This window comes from Meriones unguiculatus, chromosome 14, assembly GCF_030254825.1.
Source record: "Meriones unguiculatus strain TT.TT164.6M chromosome 14, Bangor_MerUng_6.1, whole genome shotgun sequence".
Lineage (NCBI taxonomy): Eukaryota > Metazoa > Chordata > Mammalia > Rodentia > Muridae > Meriones > Meriones unguiculatus.
The window spans coordinates 63,862,107-63,883,568 of NC_083361.1; the positions used below are offsets into that span (position 1 = coordinate 63,862,107).

A 21,462-nucleotide genomic window follows, 5' to 3' on the forward strand; every position below is an offset into this window, starting at 1 on the left:
ACCAGGCATGCACAGGGTGCACATGTATTCAGGAAAACATCCATACACAAAAATAAGCAAATAAGAATCCTAAATGTATATATACAAAAGAGTTAGTCTAAACAACTTTTCCATTGTATAATTTATATTTAACACTGTGTGCTAGGATTTTTGAGGAAGGAATTAAAAAATATATATATATATAACCAGACACACTGATTGGTGGCTCTGTTCATTGTTTATTTACTGTTTCTTCCCTGGAGCTAAGCCACCGTGAACGTTTCCCCCACCTCCCATTCATTAATGTAAAGTCACACCTTATAGCTTGCTCCAGTAATAGCCTTGGACTTGACTAGTAACTATAGTAGTTTTGGGGTCTCCTGTGGTTAATGAGTGTGTAATAGGTACTTAAGTTTTTCCATGACTGACTAGGTTTTAGTGGGAAAAGGAAGTTAATTTGCTTTTAACTTTCTGAATGTGTAAGGTATTGGATCACATCTATGGTGATTATAGGAAGTTTGCTATATATGTGAGAGCTAGAGTTTCAAGGTCATACTCTGGAAACCGACGGAGAATTTTGAGGAAGGAATTAAAAAATAAATATATATCCAGATGCATATAAATATATCCATATATTTCTAAATACATATACATACATAAAATGGGTATATATAAATATATATATAAATGCACACATATAAATAAAAACATACATATAAATATATATCCAGATCCTAATGCAGAAGCTGTCTATACCATGGAATTGGAGTTATATGGTTGTAAGCCACAATGTGGGTGCTGGGAACAAAACCAGATCCTCTTCAAGAGCATGGAACAATCTAACCTGCTGAGGTATCTTTCTAGCTTCTACTCTAATTCTGAAGTGTCCGGTTACAGTTATGCAAACACTTAGTCAAAGTGTTGTCCACATAAAAAGGGTTATATATTTAAAGAATTTCGTGTCTTCAAAATTAGTTCTTTCCCATGTATGGTACAGTACAATTCAAACTAGCTGCATTTGAAGTGCTTATCATCCTCCTGAGTCCAGGGGCCATTCCGTGGGTCTAGTGGTCCTAGTGCTTTTGCATTCCACAACCCAATTTTGTCTTTTAAGTGTGTAAGTTAGGAGACAGTACTTCACCATTTGCCTACATGTTCTTTTTTTTTTTTTTTGTAATTTCTTAAGCTTACACAATGCTGTTAATCACTGCCATCAATTAGATTACTTTAGTAAAATCTTAGGAAGTGACATAGTTCTTTGTGGAAATATAGATACTTGGTTATTTTCCAGTATTTACAAACTCAACTCCTAAGCAGATTTAACTGAAATAAACAAATAGTATTTAAAAAGTAAAATAATTGTGCTTAGGCTACATATTTTAAGAAATTCATAATCACCCTCAGTATGGAAATGCCATGGCTGAGACCAATTTTTTTTTTTGTTTTTTAAGAACTGATGTATTTTTTTTTTCAATGCAGTTTATTCAGGAACCTTGAACAATCATCTGACCCTGGGGAAAGCCAGCCCACAGCTTAAATAGCCTCTGGGTAGCCAACCCCAGCATGCCACCTGGGCAATGCAGATAGGTCCACATACATGGAAGCAAGCCAGATCCTCAGCCTTGGCCAAATGTGGAGTTGTTCGTGACAGAGAGCACTCACCATCTGGAAGGTGGAAGGCAGAAACCAGCTCCATCTTTAAGGCACGGCATTACGCAGCTCTCTACAGTTCCCCCTTTTTGTTTTAGACGCATCAGGCAAGAGTAGAGGTCTGATCTCTGATATTAGAAATAAATTGGGACTTTGTACCGATGTTCATTTAGGTGTCATCCACCCAAAGAGCATCAGACCCGTCGGATACCTTTTTCTCAGAGGCGGGACCTGGGGCATCAACCCGCATGCAATCAGACATGCTCTTCTCTGGGTCGAAAGTGGCTGACCCTGAGTGCAGTGCTTAGCCTCGCATCCTGAGCGTAACATTTTAGCTTTTTATGGTAGCCAACCATGCTTGGGGAGACTGTCCTGCTTCAATGGCTGTAAAGGCCTGAATGGTCATGGCTGCATTACGCTGTTGTGAGACCCTAATCTTGCGTATATACCACAGGCAAACCTGCTAACGCTCCCATGCCCGCCCATTCCTTCAGATGATTCATGGCTGCAGCAATCCATGATGATAATCCTGTGGCTAGTCCTGCGTCCACTCTGGTAGAATTTACCGTGGCAATGGCCACTCTCAGCTGCTCCATCGTAGTATCGAATTCTCCAGTCCAATTAACTAAAATATAGCTGGACAATTGTTTAGACAGATTTGCAGCACAGGGAAAATTCTCATGTTTTATGCTAGTGACTCAAAGTCCAGCATACTTTCATTGACAGCCAAGTTGAGCGATTTGCCATAGGGTATCAATTTGCTCCTGCACGAGGTCAATCCTCTGATTGAACACCATCAAGCCTCCTTTTAGTTGAGCATTAAGAGACCAAATTTAACGGAGAGATAACCATGAGAATTGATCAGGAGTATAAGATAGCTAATTATGTTCAACAACTCACTTTTAGTTCTCATTATGTACCAGGCATTGTTCATATTAAAAAAAATTATTTTTTATTAATTACAGTTTATTCACTTTTAATCCCACGTGTAGCTCCTTCCCTCTTCCCCTCCCAGTCCACCCCTCCCTCCCTTTTCTCCACCCATGCCCCTCTCCCAGTCTACTGATAGGGGAGTTTTTCCCCTTCCATCTGATCCTAGTCTATCAGGGCTCATTAGGAGTGGCTGAATTATCTTCCTCTGTGACCTGATAAGGCTGCACTCCTCTGAGGGGGATTTTTTTTTTAAAGCTTTTATCTACCTCCCTCCCTCCCTCCCTCCTTCCCTCCCTCCCTCCCTCCCTCCCTCTGTGGTTGCTGGGAATTGAATTCAGGACCTCTAGAAGAACAACCAGTGGTCTGAGCTATCTCTCCAGCCCTTTGTTCACATGTTTAAACTAGGTTGTGGACCTGGTACTTAGTCAAGGACGTAAACCATAAGAGGTAAATTAGAATAAATTGCACTAATTTTTTTTTAAGTTTGATTGGAATTGAGAAAAAAAATTGAAAGCAATGAGAAGAGTCAAAGTATACTTTTTGTTTGTTTGTTACTATGAAAACTATTCACTTTAGGTCTTAATCCTGTAATGTAATAGGATTTGTGAACTTTTAAATATATTTGTGTGCATTTTGAATTGCTTTACATGGCTGGGCTGGGAGATAATCCAGCCATTAAGAATACTTAATTGCTCTTCCAGAGGACCTGAGTTTGTTTCCCAGCACCCACGTCCTGCAGTTCAAAACTGCCTGGAACCCCAGCTCTAAGGGGATTCAGTACCCTCTTCTGGACTTCATGGGCACCATATTCATGTATACCCCACCCCATGTGTATACATAACTAAAGATAAAAAGTAAAATCTTTTTTAAAAAGGCTCTGAATTGTATGGTACCGAGAGGGTAGAAATATGACAGCTCTAGTGCTGGTTCATAGTTTGTCCTTTGACATTCTATGACTTGTTCTTATGCTGCCAAATTGCTATTCATGACAGAGACCTGCTGGTCACATTGATGAACTACATTTACATTTTGACCAGGCCTCTTTTTTTTTTTCTCATCTCTCGCCTTCTTTTCAGTTTTTGAGACAGTCTTACTATGTCGCCCTGGCTGTTATAATTCTGTGTAGATGAGGCTGGCCTGGAACTCAAGATCTGCCTATCTCTGCCTCCAAAGTGCTCGGATTAAAGGCATGCTCACTATGCGGGGCTAGATCAAGCATGTCAGTCTGGGATCCATTGTATGAGATCCAGCACTCTCACACTTGTGTCTGTCCCCTTCCCCCAAGAACATACTGTTGTCACTTCACTGTCATGGTGATCTGCAACAGCGTCTTGGCAGTTTCAGTGGCTCTGATATGATAGGATGAATGGCTCCTTCAGCACAATCTGTTCTTTGTCAGTCTTCCTGTTTGGAAAAAGGATGCTGAGAATGATGCTATTCTTCTGTCCTCTCAGTCCAGTGTGAAGACCATTGCTAAGTTATTTGGAACAGTAAGTCGACCCTATTTTGAGATAGAAAAGACAAATATAAGCCAATTCTTATAACTCTTCTCTAGTGGGACTTGATGGGCACACACATAACCCCAGTGCTAGAATGAGGAAGGCTGATCTGATGATTCTGAGGTCCAGACCAGCCTGTGCTACACATTCCTGTCTAAAAAAAAAAAAAAAAAAATCAAATGAAAACACACCCAGACCTCTTTTCTTTACTGAGATCTGTATGAGTCCCTTTTTACATTAGAAGACAGTGCCAGAGGTTTTTGTAAAGGGTACAAATGTAGTAGGTACTTGTAAGTGCTAGAATTTTGTTTTGAAGGGAGTCAAGAGCTAGCTGCTTTTTGTGAGTGATGTTATCTAAATAACAAACTAGAGAAAAAGATGCTGAAATAAGAAAATGTGGGTTTCTTTTTTGTTGCTTTCTTGCAATGTAGAATATTAACTTTCTTATTAAAAATTAAAATACCATATTAAAAATTAGGATACTGCTTTAAAGAAATTATTGCTCATTTCTAAATTCTCTGTGAGTCTTGTTTTGTGTGGAACCCTGAGAGCTGTTTCCAGAGTATAGGATTATATTAAGGGTGTGGATGGAGTGATGTCTTAATTCAGGAAATGGCTTTGTGTTTGAGGTGTGAAGTTTGAAGAAATGGTGTCTGGGCCTGCCTGATACGGTGGTGCACACCTTTAGTCCCAGTACTTGGGAGAGAGGGAGGTGTAGTCTACACAGTGAGTTCTATGATAGCCAGGGCGGGCTACACTGTGAGCCCCTTTTAAAAATATCTGATTTAGGAAAAGTATTATGTGAACTATGCAGGTGATAAACAGTCCAAAGGCACATTGAATTTGAATAAATTAAGGGAGAATATATTTTTACATTGTATTTTAGGTCTTATAGTATACTAGTGATCTTTAGTTTGTTTGTTTGTTTGTTTGTTTGAGACAAGGTCTCTATTATGTAGCTCTGGCTGTCCTGGAACTCAGCTATATAGATGAGGCCGGGCCTTGAACTCACAGAGATCTGCCTGCTTCTGCCTCCTAAGTGCTGGGGCCAAAGGTGTGTGCCACCACACCCGGCTAAACTAATGATTCTTGAAGCTGAATCTAAAAATAAACAGCGGCTTGTTTGTCCATGTAATGCTGTGGAACAGCTGGAGTAAGTCTCAGCTCTCTTATCCCTCCTAGTTGAACAGGTTTTCCTTTCCTTTGTCCACATGACTGGGTTGTGTTCTCTACCTTTCAAGGCATGTTTGAGGCAGTTATGAAAGTAGCTTTGATTATATAGAAAGTGGAATGAATGAATTGGAGAATTTTTGATAATTTCTGATGTCAAAATAGAAAAAATTGAGTTGAGAAATTGAAAGAGGTTGCAAATGCTTCAATGGAGGTACGCTAGTGTGCTTGTGCATATCTTATGTAAGTTCTGTCCTTTGCCTCTCTTCTTCCTAGTGTGGTTTTAACACTCATCTAGATGTCTGTAAAGTAATGGGACAGGTAAAGAAGACCTTTATGCATTTCAGTTCCCAAAAGGATGGCAAAGAGGACATTTATTTTATAGGCTTATTCCTATTTTCAGTTTATTTTTAATCATTCTGTCTGCTTATCCATCCACCCATCCACCCATCCACCCATCCATGGGATTTATGTGTGTTTGTGTGTGGGGTGTGTTCTTTGTGTGCCCTGGGGCACAGGTGGAGTTCAGAGAATAATTGGCTTTCTCCTTCCACCATGTGGCAAGCACCCCAACAAACCCTCTGAGTATTCTGTGTATTGCTAAACATTTGATATAGCAATGTCACCTTCCCTTTGCCTACCTTCCATATTTCAGTGTCCCGAAAGCACTGACCTAATAGGTCCTCTAACATAGGGCTTCTTAAGCTTGTCCCACTTGTTACCCCTTTTTACCTGAGAAGTTTTATATGACCCTCAGTACACAGATATGTGAAATAGGAATACAAATTAAACATTTACAGATAATACATCATAAAGAGATTTATTTTTAAAACAAAAATATCTTTGTTTTATCTTTTTGGGATGGAAGCAAACTTACATACTAAAGAGATGGATGAAGAATGAAATCTTGGCTTAATATTTGATATTGTAGAACTTAGAACACTGTCAGTATTTCTTAAAGTTGGCCATTGGTTTAATTTTGTAACCAGTGCTGAGAACACTACTTTGCATAAATGTAATGCAAAAATGGCAGAGCTACGTATAGGCTGTTAAAATATTTAGACTTTATTCTCCACTATTAAGCAGTTATGCTTCTTTTGAAAATTTATTATTGTGTGTGCAGTGTGTGTGGTGCATGCCATGGAGGACATGTGGAGGTGAGACTACAACTTCATGGAGTCTTTCTCTCTCTCCATCTTGAAGTGTGTTTCCGTGACTGAACCTAAGTCACTGTGCTTTCCTGGCAACAACCTTTACCTGCTGAGCTATCTCTGTGGCCCATTCATGTTTCTTTAAGAACAGAAAACATTGTATGGAAACACGCAAGTTTTTGTAAGAGACAGTCATCTCTAATCTGAGCTGGGGTTTTAGGCAGCCATTGGTTGGCATTAGGTGGTGTGACAGCATACGCAGTGCATTGTGCATGTGCTGTGTGTTCACAATGAAGGCTGCAGTGAAGTGTGATACAACATGGGTATGTGTTTCCAGAAACAGCTCAGGCTCGTAATGCGTATGATTTTTTTTTAGATTAAGTTGTTTTTTGTTGTTGTTGTTGTTGTTGCATGTTTGGAAGCTTTAGACTCTTGCCGTATCATCATTATTATCATCATTATTTTCAAAATCCTTCCTCCTTAATTTAGTTTCTTGACCCCAAGTGGAGTCTCAGCCCAAAGTTTTAAGAAGCTGGGCCTTGGGGGCCTGGGTAGCTGGCTGGCTCAGCATGTAAGAGCACTTGCTGCTCTTGCAGAGGACTCAAGTTCATTTCCCAGCATCCACTTGTCAGCTCACAGCCACCTGTTAACTTCAGATCCAGGAAATCTGTTGCCACCTTGTGACCTCCATGGATGCTGCATGCATACACATAAGCAGTTTTAAAAAGGAAGGTCTTGAAGTAGATAGGACTTAATGATCCTCATTCCTTCACTGTATTAATCAAGGGAAAGCTTTTGAGAGAACTGATATCAGGTGGTAGAGTAGATAAGTTTTCCTGCAGGTAAGGCTTTGGATTATCTATATCTATATTGACACATATGCATATAAGTATATGTATATGTGTGTGTGTGTGTGTGTGTGTATATGTATGTATGTGTGTGTATGAGTCGCAGCATCAGGAAGCTTGAGAACCACTGTTCTAGGCTGACACTAATTGGTTGACATTTTTATTGGACGAACTCAATTTATTTGTTGAACATTTGCCATAAGGATGTTCTTTGCTAACATGATTTGGTGCTAGCCTCCTAGGAAAATACTAACTTTCCTTTGGCTCTCAGGAACTTAGGCTCTACTTGGGGAGCTATAGTATACACAAAATTGAGAGAGTGAGAAGTGCCTGGAGGCCAGAAAGCCATGCAGTGAACCAGCCATCCAGCACTCAAACAAGCCACTGTCTGTTGAGAGGGGAAGGAAACACAGATCTGAATAGATATTATCGGGAGGCTCTGGTTCTCATCCTGGCATTGGGTCTTAATATCCTGGGGAGATTTTAGCTCAGCTTCGGGTGGGGCAGGAAGCTGCTTTCTGATCTGCTCATCAAAGAGAATCTTTTTATTTTCTTACTTCTCAGAAACATGTTTGCTCTTTATTTCTGCATATTGTTTCATTTTACTAGACTTTTTTAAGACAGATTTTTGACATAAAAGTTGTACATATTTATAGGGTCATATAGTGTTGCAGTGCATAAATACAGTATACAGCATTCAAGCAGGGTAAACATTTTCTCACGACCTTTTGTAGTGAAGTCATTGAAATTTTTTTCATGTAACTTTTTTGAAATATAACAATACACAGTCATGATCTTTATCCACCTTGCTATGAAAGGGAACCCAGAGCTTCTGATCTTAGTTAATTTAATGCCCTTTGATCATCCTTCTCCCATCTTTCCCCCCTTCAAATCTTCCCCAGCTTCTGGTAACCTTTCCTTTACTTTGAGCTTCTGTGAGAGCACCTGATTCCATATTAGGCAAGGGAGCTTTCGTGGTATTTGTCTCCTCCCCACCCCCTTCCCCCATACTTTGCTCTGAAGTAGAAGTTTTGAATCTGGGGGAGAGGGTATTTTCTCATTGTCCTTCATAGACCTTTTAATGTAATCTGTGATTAAATTGGCAGACTTTCCAGTGTAGAAGCCAGGTCAGTCTTCATTGTAGAACCTAGTGAAATAGGCTTCATTTATAATTGCATGATTTGGACTAAATTTTTTTTTTTTTTTTTTTTTTTTTTTTTTTTTTTTTGCATTTAATAGCAAGGCCTCATCATATTCTGTGAAGTCTCATTAATTTGAAACCTGTAGTGTAAATTTGTCATTTATATTTGGAGACATGCTGACATGACATTTAATACGTAATAAAGTTGCCATTGTTTGTTTCAATGTGCTAATTACACGCTATCGCAGAACAGACCACTCTGGGCGTCGATTTACTGGCTCCTAGTTTTAAGTTAATACCTTCATTAAACTAGTAAATGTTTATGTTCATAAGCTCGTTACTGAATGAGCTTTCTCAAGCAGTCAGAGATTAGTTGAAGTTGTAAACTGTAACTGCTGTAGTGACATGTGCTGATACTTTGTCTTGGTTTATAGCAAGAACATCTTTTTCATGGGAGAGGATTGTGAGTGAGATGAGCCTCTGGCTGTGGGTGGGTCTGTTTCTTAAAAGCAGCTTGTTGGCTGTCTTACTGTTTAGTCATTCTGCTCTTGTGCTTGAAGTGCTCCTGTGTTGTCTTTGTAGTGTATCTGCTTTCCCTCCAGTGTTTACAGACCAGTTACTACTTAACCTTCATTTTTACCTTAATTGTCACATAGAACAACCTGAGTTTGACCCCCTACTGTATTCCCAGGCACCATGTTTTGATGGCCTTATGTCTTAAAATTAGGTTAATGTCTGTAATACCTGCACTAGAAAGACTGTTTCCGATGTAAAGCAGTGGGTGCTGTGAGGGTTCAGGTACATGGTTCTAGGTCATAGACCTACCAAAGAGTTAAGATTAAAATTGTGTCTTCTTTGGAACCCATGTTCCTAACTTGGATGTACCAGGATCAAGGAGAACCTCCTCACTTTCCTCTTTATCAAGCTGATAAGGTCTTTCCCTTTAAGTGGGGTCTTCTGCTGTAGCCCCCTTTCTCTCTTCCTTCTCTGCTTTCCAACCCCCAGTCTCCCTTCCTCATTCTCTCTCTTCCCACCCTCCACTGCCATTGTTTTGTTTTATGGGACAGAGTCTCAGTATAACAAGCCTGGAACTTGTTTGTAGACCAAGTTGATCTTGAACTCACAGAGATCCACCTGCCTCTGTGTTTGCCTTTGCCTCCCTAGTGCCGGGATTGAAGGTGCACAACTTTTGTTTGTTTGTTTTAATTTTCAATTCACATTTTTTATTCCTTTAAAAGATGTATTTTTATTTGTGTGTGTGCGCACATGTGTGCATGAGTGTGCAGTGCAGTGCCTGCAGAACCAGCGGGCCAGAGGTGTCAGGTTCCTCTGGCACTAGAGATGAAAGTGGTTGTGAGTCATCTGATGTGGGTGCTGGGAACTGAACTCAGTTCCTGTGCAAGAGCAGGAAATGCTTTTACCACACTGAGCCATTTTTGCAGCTCCCTTTAAAAAACTTTAAAAGATTTATTTTATAAAATCAGTGTTTTGTCTGAACGTTTGTATGTGTACTGTGTGTATGTCTCGTGCCTGTAGAGGTCACAACAGTGCATCACAGCCTCTGGACCTGGAGTTGTAGAAACTTGTGACTGCCATGTGGGTGCTGGGAACTGACATCAGGTTCTCTGAAAGAACAGCAAGGGCTCTTAGCCACTGAGCCATCTGTATAGCCACCCCTTTTTAAAATATATTTTGAGACGAGTATCTCACAGATTAACTAAGACTGAACACTTGGTAATTCTCCTGCTTTAGTGTTCCAGGTGCTGTGCTGATAGGTTCAGGCCACTATGCCTGGCTTGGATTATGATTCTCGAAAGCATATTTACCGTAAACATTTACTTGTCAGACATTCACACTAATGATATAGAAAGACTCATGCTCAATCCAGGGTAGTTAGCCTAACGTTGTTTAAGTTCATGATTTGTTATAAATGAGGAACCTGGTATATCTAGAAAAATAGTTTTAAAAAATACCCATTTGGTACGTGAGTACAATGAGTAGCAATTTAGATTGACAGTTGTTCTCTTTATGCTTTATGTCTGCGCGCGTGGTTTTGCTTGCATAGATGTCTGTGTACCACATGTGTGCCTGGTGCCCAAGGAGGCCAGAGATGTTGTTAGATCCTCTAGAACTGGAGTAGCAGATGGTCCTGGGCTGCCGAAGAGGTTCTGGAAACCGAACCAGGTCCACTGGATGAGGGATGTCATATTTGGTGTCTGAAATCACAAACATTTTCTCCTGTGGTTTTTTTTTTTTTTTCCTTAAAGTATCAGTTTTTATGCTTATGCCTGCAGTCTACATTTGGTTTAATTTTCATCAGCCAAAGCTAAAGGTAGCTGGCGTTGGCATTGACCTCTACCCCAGGGCTTGTGCATGCTCAGCAAGCACGGTACTACTGAGCTGTACCCCACACCTTCAGTTCTTCCTCTCTTAAAAATGTGTATCTGCTTGTTCTGCTGCCATTTGTTGAATGTCTCTTAATAGTTGACTTTCTTGTGATCCCAAATTACTAATTCTCAGTTTTATATTTGCTGATGATCAGAAGGCTTCATTATTTCACTGAATTGGGGAAAGAAGATGAGAGATGGTTTGTCTTGGGGCTTGGCCTCATTACAGGGTGTGCTTGTGTCATGGTTCTGTCTGCTTTGATGCCTTGCCTTTTCAGAAGGGACCCAGAGTCTTTTGTAAATAAGGAGTCTAAACTTGGCTTTGTGAGATGTTGCTCTATTTCCCTCTCCCTGAAGGTGATTATGAAATCTTATTTTTACACACAGGGGTGGTTAGGCCTAGGGCAGTGGAAGCCGTCTTGCTGATTCCAGTATGAGAATGGTGAAATTCATTAAACATTTTTGTCTCAGCAGTAATTTGTAACTATATAAAAGTAAAACATCTTTATTGTGGAAAATCTTGGAAATTACCCAAAGTATGAAGAAAAGGTCCTTCTTCTTCCATCACCACCATCCTGGTATGGCTTATCAGTAGTTTTAGATTTTGTGTGCTTGACATAGAGACTTTGGACAGTATTTGTGAAACAGTATTTGAGTTTTCGATGGATCCTGGTCTGTGTTCTTTCATTCTTAGAAGGGAGCGATCGGGAGCTAGGACCTGACGGACACCTGTTATGGTACCAAGGTTGTGCTTGGACAGGGCTCTAGGGAGTGTTACAATTACATTACAAAAGTATTAAAATCATTTTCCACTCTGTACGTACTATCTTCTCCCTTTAACAGGTCTGTCTTTTCATACACTATAGTCACCCTTTCTTTTCCCTCTTCTCCCAGTTCCTCCCCACTGCCCTACTCTTTTAACTCTATGCCTTTTATCTCTTTAAGAGAACACACAGATAAATAAGAAAGACAGATAAACAATAATAAAACATAATGAGCTGTGCATAGCTGTCTTCTGAGAGGCTCCACCCAGCAGCAGATCGAAACAGATGCTGAGATTCACAGCCAAACATCGGGCAAAGGGTAGGGAGTCTTGTGGAACAGTGGGAGCTCCACAAGAAGACCAACAGAACCTACTAACCAAGACCCAGAGGAGAGGGGCTTGTAGAGACTGAGGCACCAATCAAGGACTGTACAAAGACTGGACCTAGGCCCTCTACACAGATGTAGCAGATGGGCACCTCAGACTTCATGTGGGTTCCCTAGTGAGGGGAGCGGGGGCTGTCTCTGATATGGACTCTGTTTTCTGCTTTCTCATCACCTCCAACCCCCACAAGGGAGCCCCACCAGACCATAGGGGAAGAGGACTGAGGAACTGCTCAGTCCTGATTTACCTTAATGAGCTGTGGTGGGCAGTTGGGTGGGGGCTCCCCTTATCTGAGGAATAGGGGAGGGGGAGTCGGGGAAGAGGGAGGGAGCGTGGGACCAAGAAGAGAGGAGGGAGGGAGCTGTGAACTGATGTGAAGTGAATAAATAATTAAAAAAATGAACAACTACAAAAAGCACAAGAAATGCAGACACACACAAACCCTGTAAAAACACAAAATCATAAACCATAATATACATGCAAAAAAAAACCAGTAAGGTTTAAAAAAAAGGCGGGGGGACTCTGGAAAAAGCAAGCAAAACAAAAAATTTGAGCTTCTTTTGTCTTGGCTATCTACTGCTGAGCATAGTGTCTGCTCTTAAGTGTGCAACCACTAAGACTCCCTTGGAGAAGCTAGTTTTTCTTTCAGAATGCTTATTAATTGGAGATAGCTTCTTGTTTGGGCTCCAGCTCTCGTTTACTTCCCCATTTTAATGCCGGGACCCTATGTGTTTGGACTTGTGCATGCTGTCACATTCTCTCTGCCTCAGTCCTGTTCTCTCTGGACAGAAGTTTCCTTAATTTCATTCATCCCTTCTGCCTCTTTCTGCCTCTTTCATTGTTCCCTGAGCTCTAACAGGTAAACCAGATACTGGGTTAGGGGGAAGGGAGTTGTGTCCACTTCTCTTCTCATTGTTGGGACTCATCTGGCTTAGATGTACTGGCCCTAAGCATGATGCCACACTCTGTGAATTCATATGTGTGTCAGCCCTGTTGTGTCTAGGAGGCCTTGTTTCCCTGGTGTTTTCTGTCTCTACTGGTTGATGCTGTTTCCACCTCCTCTTCTTCAGAATTCCCTGAGCCCTAAGGGGAGGGATTTGATGAAGACATCCCATTTAGGACACACTTTCTATACATTGTCCAGTTGTGGGTCTCTGTATTTGTTACCATCTACTACAGGAGAAAGCATCTCGTGATGGCTGAGTGGGTATAGTAGGATGTTGTTAGGAGTCATTTTATAGCTATATTTTTCTTAGCAGGATAGCCACTGGAGCACTGTCAGACATTGGTTTCATTTCATGGAGTGGGCCTTAAATCTAATCAGAGAGTGGTTGATTACTTTTGTGCCACTGTTGCCCCGGTGTATTATGCAGGCAGGACAGCATTGTAGATCAGAGGGTTTGTGGCAGTGTTTACCTCTCTCTTCTGGTAGCATGCAGAGTACCTTCCAGTACCATTAACACCAGTTAGTAGGGGTGAAGGCTCTAATTAGGCACCAGATTGTCTTCTCTGTGTTCAGTGAGAAATGTAAGTGTTCTCTTCAGCAGTAGGGCCTCACCATCAGTTTGTAGAGAGCAACCAATAGCCATGGCAATAGACTGAATGGTTTGGCGTTTTCCTTTGTCCAATTGCCCAAGTAGCTGTAACCCATTCCTGTTACTGGATGTTTCACTTGGTTTCGAAGAGATACCTAGTTGGGGTTTTGTCTTTCTCATTATTTGATGATTCCATTTGGATTTCTTTCATATATGTTTATATTTTAAGGAGCTTCCACTGTAGTAGGTTACTGTAAGACCCTTCAAATGGCCCTTAGTATTACCAGATTATCCCCATGTTCCCTCTCTTACCCTCTTCCCTTCTCCACATTTAATCCTCCCATTCCAGTCTTCTCCCCTGTTTTATCTGCCTCTATATTGTTTCCTCTTCTTTGGGAGATCCTTCCCTCCCCACTAGCTTAGTAAGAAACACTGTTTTGAGCTGGGTTGATTTCATCAACATTCTTAAGCACTAACTGTGGGTTTTGGCTGTTAAAGAGTCCTGCCTATTTAACAAAGATCCTTTCATGGTGTGTTGTCATTCCAGAAATAAAGTTCTGATGCTGTGTTCAGAGCCTCTGCTATGGGGACAAGTATTTAAACCTCTGTCTTGTTCTAGTATCCTTGATCCTCAGATCCTGAAACTGTTAGGATGGAGAAGGGAGGAAACACTGGGGATAGGTAGGCAGAGATGGTTACAGTTCTGTAACTTCATTTTTCCTCTGCTGAGCCGGTACTTATGGCTTCCAAGGCCTGCTCCACAGCCAGAACTTGCCGTTGACCTCTCAGCTTATCAAATAGCACAGCTTATTATATGTTTGTTTATTTTGTTGTCATAGTATCCATCTTGAAAACAGAAAGGTGGTTGTATTTGTATAGGAATCCAGGGTTTTCCCCGCAGTTGACATTTGCTGGTAAAAATCTTTCTCAGTGATTCAGGCTAAAGCTTAAGGCTGTGAACACAAAGGAAGAGGGTATGCTTGGACTCTGAACAGTTATAGAGTTCTTAATATTAACCCATTCTGTTAATCGCTAAACTGCTTTGTGTGGTGATTAGATCTTTCCACTAAGTTAGTTACTTGTTAGAGGAATTGTATTTATTCCTGTCAGGTAGTCATAGACTGAACTTTAGGATTTTCTCTACAAAAGAGTGTTTCACTGGGATAAGAGACCTATACAAACAGAAAAAAAAAAAAACAAAACAAAACACTTTCTAGCACTGGCTTTGCTAAATTTAGCAAAGGTAGTTTATGAAATGCAAAAATAAAGTCATAAAATAAAAAGTGATCATTTTTTTGGCCCTTTATTCTATTGCTAATGAGTCTTTCTCTGACTTAGCTGCAGAAAGAACCTCACGAGTAAAATCACTACTTTGTATTTTTTTTCTTTATCATTTGTAGAGAAAAATTATGAAGAGAACATTTGCTGATTTGGTGAAATGTCAGCATATAAAATACAGTGTCCTTAGAATGTGTAATGGGAACTACAAATCAGTTTTGGGATTATATACAGGTGAGTTAGAATTTAGTGAGTTTAGTGCTGGGCCTCCAGCTCCATTCCTGGGGAGTGGTGGTGCGCTCTTTGGTCTTCTACTTCACTTTTGGACTTTTTAGTTCCTGGACATTTCTTCAAAGCACCTTTGCCCTCAGGTATTCACTTACTGTAGAAATTTCTCTTCATTTGGTACATTATCATAGCAGATTTAACTCTTCTCTACAACTGAGAAAATTAAGATAGAAGTTTTATGGGTCATGTGTTGTCTTGTTTTCTCTCAGAATGTGTCCTGTTCTTTCTCCCCATTCTATACCTTCTTACTCAGCCCCAAAGCCCCTACCTCTAATCTGTGATAAGCAATGGGAGGTTATCTGAGGAAAACCACTTCTTTGGAATGAACCTCATTAGGGTTATCTAAAATTCCTAAAGATGCTGGGTTACTGTAATGAATACTGACTTACCTAGGTTTGTGGGCATTGTGTTTAGAACCCTTCTCTGTATCCAGGGAAACAGCTTACTCCGTATCACTGACAGTCTTCACCTCTGCTCTGTGTGGAGTACACAGTGAGCTCAAGGCTGTGATGACGCTTTTGAGAGCCAACACTGAAAAAAACTGTCTGATACATTCTAATTTTAGAGACTTTGAAAAAGTAAACTGATACAGCGTGGGATTTTTAGTAATCGTCGATTCAGAGGTAATTTAGGCAGGAAATTTGATTATTTAAAATAGTCTGTTTCCTGAAATGTTGCTTAATTTTATTTTTTCTTACTTACCTGTCATATTATCAGAGTGGTTTATGTGGCGTTGTGCTCTTGGTGAACATTCATTTAATTACGTTTTCCTTTGGGCTTTCTTAGTCCAAAGGTTTAAGTCACTTAGACTTTATTATGCTATTTACTTAGAGGTTGACTTGGAGGAGGAGAAGATACCAACAGGGATGGGGAGAGCCACTGGTCATTCATGTTTGTCTTACTATAATGTCAGTGCTTGAAAGCTTCTCCCTATTTTGCCTTTGTGGGTGAATAGCTAGGGTATAGGAATGGAAGAGGGAGGTTGGGTAGGACTGGGAGGAGACGAGGGAGGGGCCGCAGGGAGGATACAAAGTGAGTAAATTGTAATAAATAAATATGTAAATAAAAGTAAATTAAAAAAACCTTGGGGGTTGCAGTGACAGCAGGAACTTAAGATCCAGATAATACTATGTCTTAGTGAACAGAAAACATTGGATCCTAGGAAGGATTTGATAAGGAATTGCTGCTTATACCTATTTTGGTGGATTTGATCCCTGTGATAAGGAAGAGGGGTAGATGTATTTGGAGACAGAATAGCCGGGAAGCTATGGTCTAGGGAGCAGCCTGAAGACCTGGACAGTATGATTAGATAAGTAGCCAGGTTTATCTTTTTGACAATCACAGCTGCTTCTTCAGCTTGAGAATGGTCAGCACACACAGATCCTTTGCCAAAATATCGAATGAACAGCTCTTATCCCAGTTTTTGACACGGCACTCATTCCTAAAGGACCAGACTTCTACTCTCTACATTTCTCCATTCATTTTTATTTTCCAAGTTCTCACAAGAACAGCCCAGTAAGCTGTGCCCACAGTACCCAATGCCTTTGCTAGCCCAAAGTTTTAAGCTCTTTCACAGAATAGTCCAAAGAGCCACATGGTCAGGGTTATGACAGTACTGACCCTACTTCCTCAGTACCAGTTTCTGTTCTAGTTTCATTCTGTACAGTGACAAAAATACCTGAATAAAAAAAAAAAAAAAAAGAGCAGCTTAGGTGGAAAACTGTCATTTAGCCTATAGCTCCAGGTTTCAGTCTGACTCAGAGAAAGTCCGGGTGGCAGGAACCTGGAGCCCAGGTCCTGTCACATCTACAGCCGAGATCAGAGGGAGAAATGAATGCGTGCATGCCCGGTGTGTAGCTCCATCTCTCTATCCTCGCACAGTCCAGGCCTAAAGCCGAGGAACGGTGCTGCCCGAGGTGCCCTGTGTCTTCCCGTATCAGCTAATGATCAGACAGCTCTCCGCAGGGATGTGTGCACAGGCCTGATCCAGACACTCCTCCCCGGAGCCTTTTTTCCCAGCTCGTTCTGGGTTGTGTCAGGCCGACAATGGAGCTAACCGTCGGGCGTGAGAGGATAGAACAGCCATCCTCGTAAATTGAAGACCAAGAAGTCGAACAGAGTTGTGTAGACTGCTAACACCGTGTCAGCCGACCGGAACCTGGATCTTGAAAGGCATATTAGGAATTCTCTTTTAGAGACCAAGGCACCTGTCACACCCCTGGAAATACACACCAGTGAAATGAACAAGGTCTGTTCCCCTCACCCTCTTTTTGCTAGAACAAAGCCAGTGTCAAACAGATGCACAAGAACTTTAATCTTCTATGATTTCCTTGATTTTTGATGTACTATTTCACAGGTTTTCCCTTTGTTACCGTGTGTTTCCCCATCCTTACTACCTTTTCTGTTTTTCTCTTCTTGAAATAGAATTTCTCAGGGTAGCCTGAACTGGCCTTGAACTCATGTCTTTCGTTTGTTTCTCAAGTGCTCAGATTACAGCATGCACCCCCAAGCCTAGCCTTGTCTTATGCTTTGAAAAGGTCGCATAGTTAGAAAATGACAGAACCTCTTCATTTTTCATTGACTTATTTATTTACTTATTTTTGAGGCAGGGTCTCATTGTGTAGCCCAGACTGTTCTGTAATTATGTAGACCAGGCTGGCCTCAAACTCACAGAGATTAACTTGCTTCCCAGATGCTGAGATTAAAGACATAAGCCACTACTACTCCTGGCTTTTTTTTTTTTTTAATATTGTTCTTACTGTTACTGTTACTATTTGAGAAAGTTTCTGGACATAGCCTTGGCCATCTTGGAACTTACTCTGTAGACCAGGCTTGCTTGAATTCAGAGATGTGCCTGCCACTGTCTCTTTATAGGGCTAAGATTAAAGGCACTTGCACCACCATACCCAGCTGCTTTACATTTATTTTTTTACTGTTTGTTTACTGTTTGTTTTGTTTGTGTGTGTGTGTGTATTTTGAGATAGAGTGTCATTGTATAGCCCAGGCTGACCTCAGACTTTTGTTTTCCTACCTCATGAGTGCTGGGATTACAGTTGTGTACCATAGTGCCTAGCTGTTCTTGGTTTTAATTTATTTTTTTAATCTTTGCGTTAGTTCTTTGTGTGTATGTGCTACAAGTGTTTGTGCATACAAGTTTTTGTGCTGGTGCTTGATTCTGTGGAGACCAGAGGTCAGTGTTAAATGTCTTCTATCATTTTTCACTTTAAATCTGTTTTTAAAATATATTTAATTTATGTGTGTGGGTATGTGTACATGAGAAAAAAATGCCTCTAGGGACCAGAGATGACAGATCTTCTGGAGCTGGAGCCACCCAATGGTATGTGGGTTTTGTGAACAGAACTCAGGCTCTGTGGAGTGAGCAGCAAGCATTCTTAACCATTGGCCCCTCTCTCCAACCCATAAAATTAGTATTTTTTTTTTTTTTTTTTTAGAGAGGGTTTTCCTATGTAGCTTTGGCTGCCCCTGGAGTCACTATTTAATAGTCCAAGCTGGCTGTGAACTCATAAGAGATCTGCCCACTTTGGCCTCTTGAATGTCATTTTGCTTTTTATCTTAGCTAAAAAGCTTAGAAAGAGCCGCTAAATGATTTTCATTGCTTGTAAAAAAGCAGTATAGGGTTGAAGATGGTGATACGGCGATTGAAAACACACCCTCTTTGGCTTACATGGTTTTCCTAATTTTCTAGAAGAATCTAGTCATTTCCTCATAAATCATCTCAGACTGAGAAAACAACCATCATAATTTCTAACAAAATACTCATAACATGCCAGCATTCATATGTCATGTAAGCAAAGTCAGTTTGTTTAGGTGTTTGGATGTATGCAATGAACATTTTATTTAAATGTAGTGTTTTGATTGGAAATGACTGTTAATAAGCAGTCATTGGTGATTAAAAAATTATTCTGACCACTTTTTTGTTAGAATAAACATAAGGACCTAGAGTATATACTCACTGCTCTTAATTTCTAAAACAGCTCATTTTGGCAGCCTTCTCCTCTAGTATGAGCCTCTTCAGCTTATGCTAAATTACTGACTTTGAGTTCTTTTTGATCTTATGAATGTCTCCTAAAAGGCCATGTGGTTGTGAATCTGAGGAGTCCAATCCTCCATCCAGTGAGAACTGAGAACAAAAACTGACATTTTATTCATTATGTGTTAGACATTGTGCATTCTGCAACAATTTTATGTTTATGCCTTCATTGATGACAAGGGTGTGATCCCTTTTCTGTTGCCTGGGCATCTGATGCTTAGAGGTTAAAAGAATACCTTAAAGAAATAATTCATTCTTTGTCTTGATTTTTATCAGATTTCAAAAGTAATTTATCTAAGAAGTATGCATAAAGTTCTAATTTAGGTGTGTTTATCTCCAAAATCAGTTTTTTTTTTTTAAATTTTCTTTATGGGTAGTTTTTCTTTTTTCAAGTGGGAGTTCAAACTCAAAATAATCCTCTTGCCTCAGGATCCTGAGTGTGCTGGGGTTATGGCCTGTTTTATACGCTAATGTGCCAAGTACTCTGGAGGATAAGAAGTGAGAGAAAAGCTAGACTTGGTTGTATGCCTGCCACTTGGGAGACAAACTGCAGGGGGATCTCTTTGACTTGGAGGCTGGCCTGGTCTACACAGTGACACTTGTCTCAAAACAAACAAACAAACAAACAAACAAATGAAATTATCCTGGAAGAACCTTTAAAAAGTAAGGGTGGATGAAACCAACCAGAATTATTTTAGAAGATTCTTCCTGTTTTTAGGGGGCGGTAGGCATGTTCTGTTCTGCAATGTGCAGAGGTAGAATTGTAAAAGAAGTAGATGGGGGTCCTTTGTCTTACCACCACCGTATTTTGTGTCTGGTTGTGACACTTTACTCTCTAGAGAGGGCTGTGTGCCACTGAACTTGGAGACAGCACTTGCTTCAAATCCATTGTACACATCTGTTGTGTGGTAACAAACCATATGTCTTTCTTTTATTTTAGGTTATGGCTATACTGTGGCTGTTTTTCCCTTTAAAGAACTGTATCCCTTGATGGAGGATGAGTTTGACTACATTATTTAATTGGAACAAGTGCTTTGTTTAAAGTTTCTAAGCCAAAGCTCCATGAAGAGAGATAGGAATGTTTGTTTTGTTTAGAAGTAGGTCCCTTTAAAAGATGTAATTACCTTAAGCAGTTTTAAGGAAACTAAGGTTTTTTTTTTTAACAAATATCTTCTTGATTTAAAAAAAAAGAAAGATATTTGTGTGTGTGTGTGTGTGTGTGTGTGTGTGTGTGTGTGTGTGTGTTGGAGGGGTATGGTGGAGGGGAGCCAGAAGAGAGCATCAGATCCTTTCAAGCTAGAGTTGTGGATGTGAGCTGCCTGACATGGGTACTAGCTGAACTTGCGTCCTCTAGCAGAGCAGAAAGTGCTCTTCACTATTGAGCTATCTCTCTAGCCCCTCATTTATCTTGATTTTTAGTAATAAATGCTTATTGTGGAACTAATTGGAATATGAAGAATTTAACTCATTATGGAAACTTCATGATGTGAAATGGAGAAATAAAATTACCCATAATTGTACTTTCCAGTAATGATCACTGTAATTGAGTCATTGAGTGTATTCTCTTTTGTTTTCTTTTTTACCTTGTAGCGGGGAGTGATGCATGCCTGTTTTTGACTTCTGATCACTTTAAGTATAATTGTTACCTACGTTAAGTTCCTCTTACAGTTTTAATTGACATGGTAAAGCAACCCAGGGCATTCTCCAAATGTACCACATATTAGTCTGATTTTAATATTATGAATACAATTATTATTTAAAATTATGAGTTTAGAACTATGTGCTAACTAGAATTATATTGCCTTGAACAATTTCGAATAGTTGTTAGCTTTCAGAACTGACAGATTTTTCTTCACCAAACTGTTATATTCAAGCATTTTAGAAAATTCCTCCTCCCTCCTTTCTTTTCTTTTTTTCTTTCCAGACAGGGTCTCTCACTGTGTAGTTCTGGTGGTGGTGTCCTGGAACTCACTATGTAGGCCAGGCTGGCTTTTGTACTCACAAAGATCCACTTGCCTCTGCCTCCCAAGTGCTGGGATTAAAGGTGTGCACCACTATGTCCAGCTTTAGATATTCTTTTTTTCTTAAAGGTGTATGTCCGATATTTAAGTTTAAAACTTATGTAATCATTGGGAACCATATTTTTGTTGTGTTGCTAGAATGTTTTATTGCTTTATATCATATCAGCCTTGTACCTCCAACCTTCTTGGCTCCTTTCTAAATACCTCTTGTCAAAGAGTCTAGTGGCTCATGCCTTTAATCAAAACACTCAGGAAACTGAGTCAGGACAGGAAGAGCATGGCTTTTAAGTCAGGGCCATCCTGAATTTACACAGAGAGTTGTAGGCTATCCTAGGCTGTAGAGTGATAGTATAAACCACTACTGGTATTTTGGTGATGCCAGAA

At 40.2% G+C, this 21,462-nt stretch overlaps 1 protein-coding gene across 7 annotated transcripts in view; it reads left to right on the forward strand.

Moving 5' to 3' along the window:
- Akap13 (A-kinase anchoring protein 13) overlaps nucleotides 1-21,462 on the forward strand; it is a 277,674-nt gene that overhangs the window by 18,094 nt on the left and 238,118 nt on the right. The gene's annotated exons all lie outside the window — the stretch shown is intronic.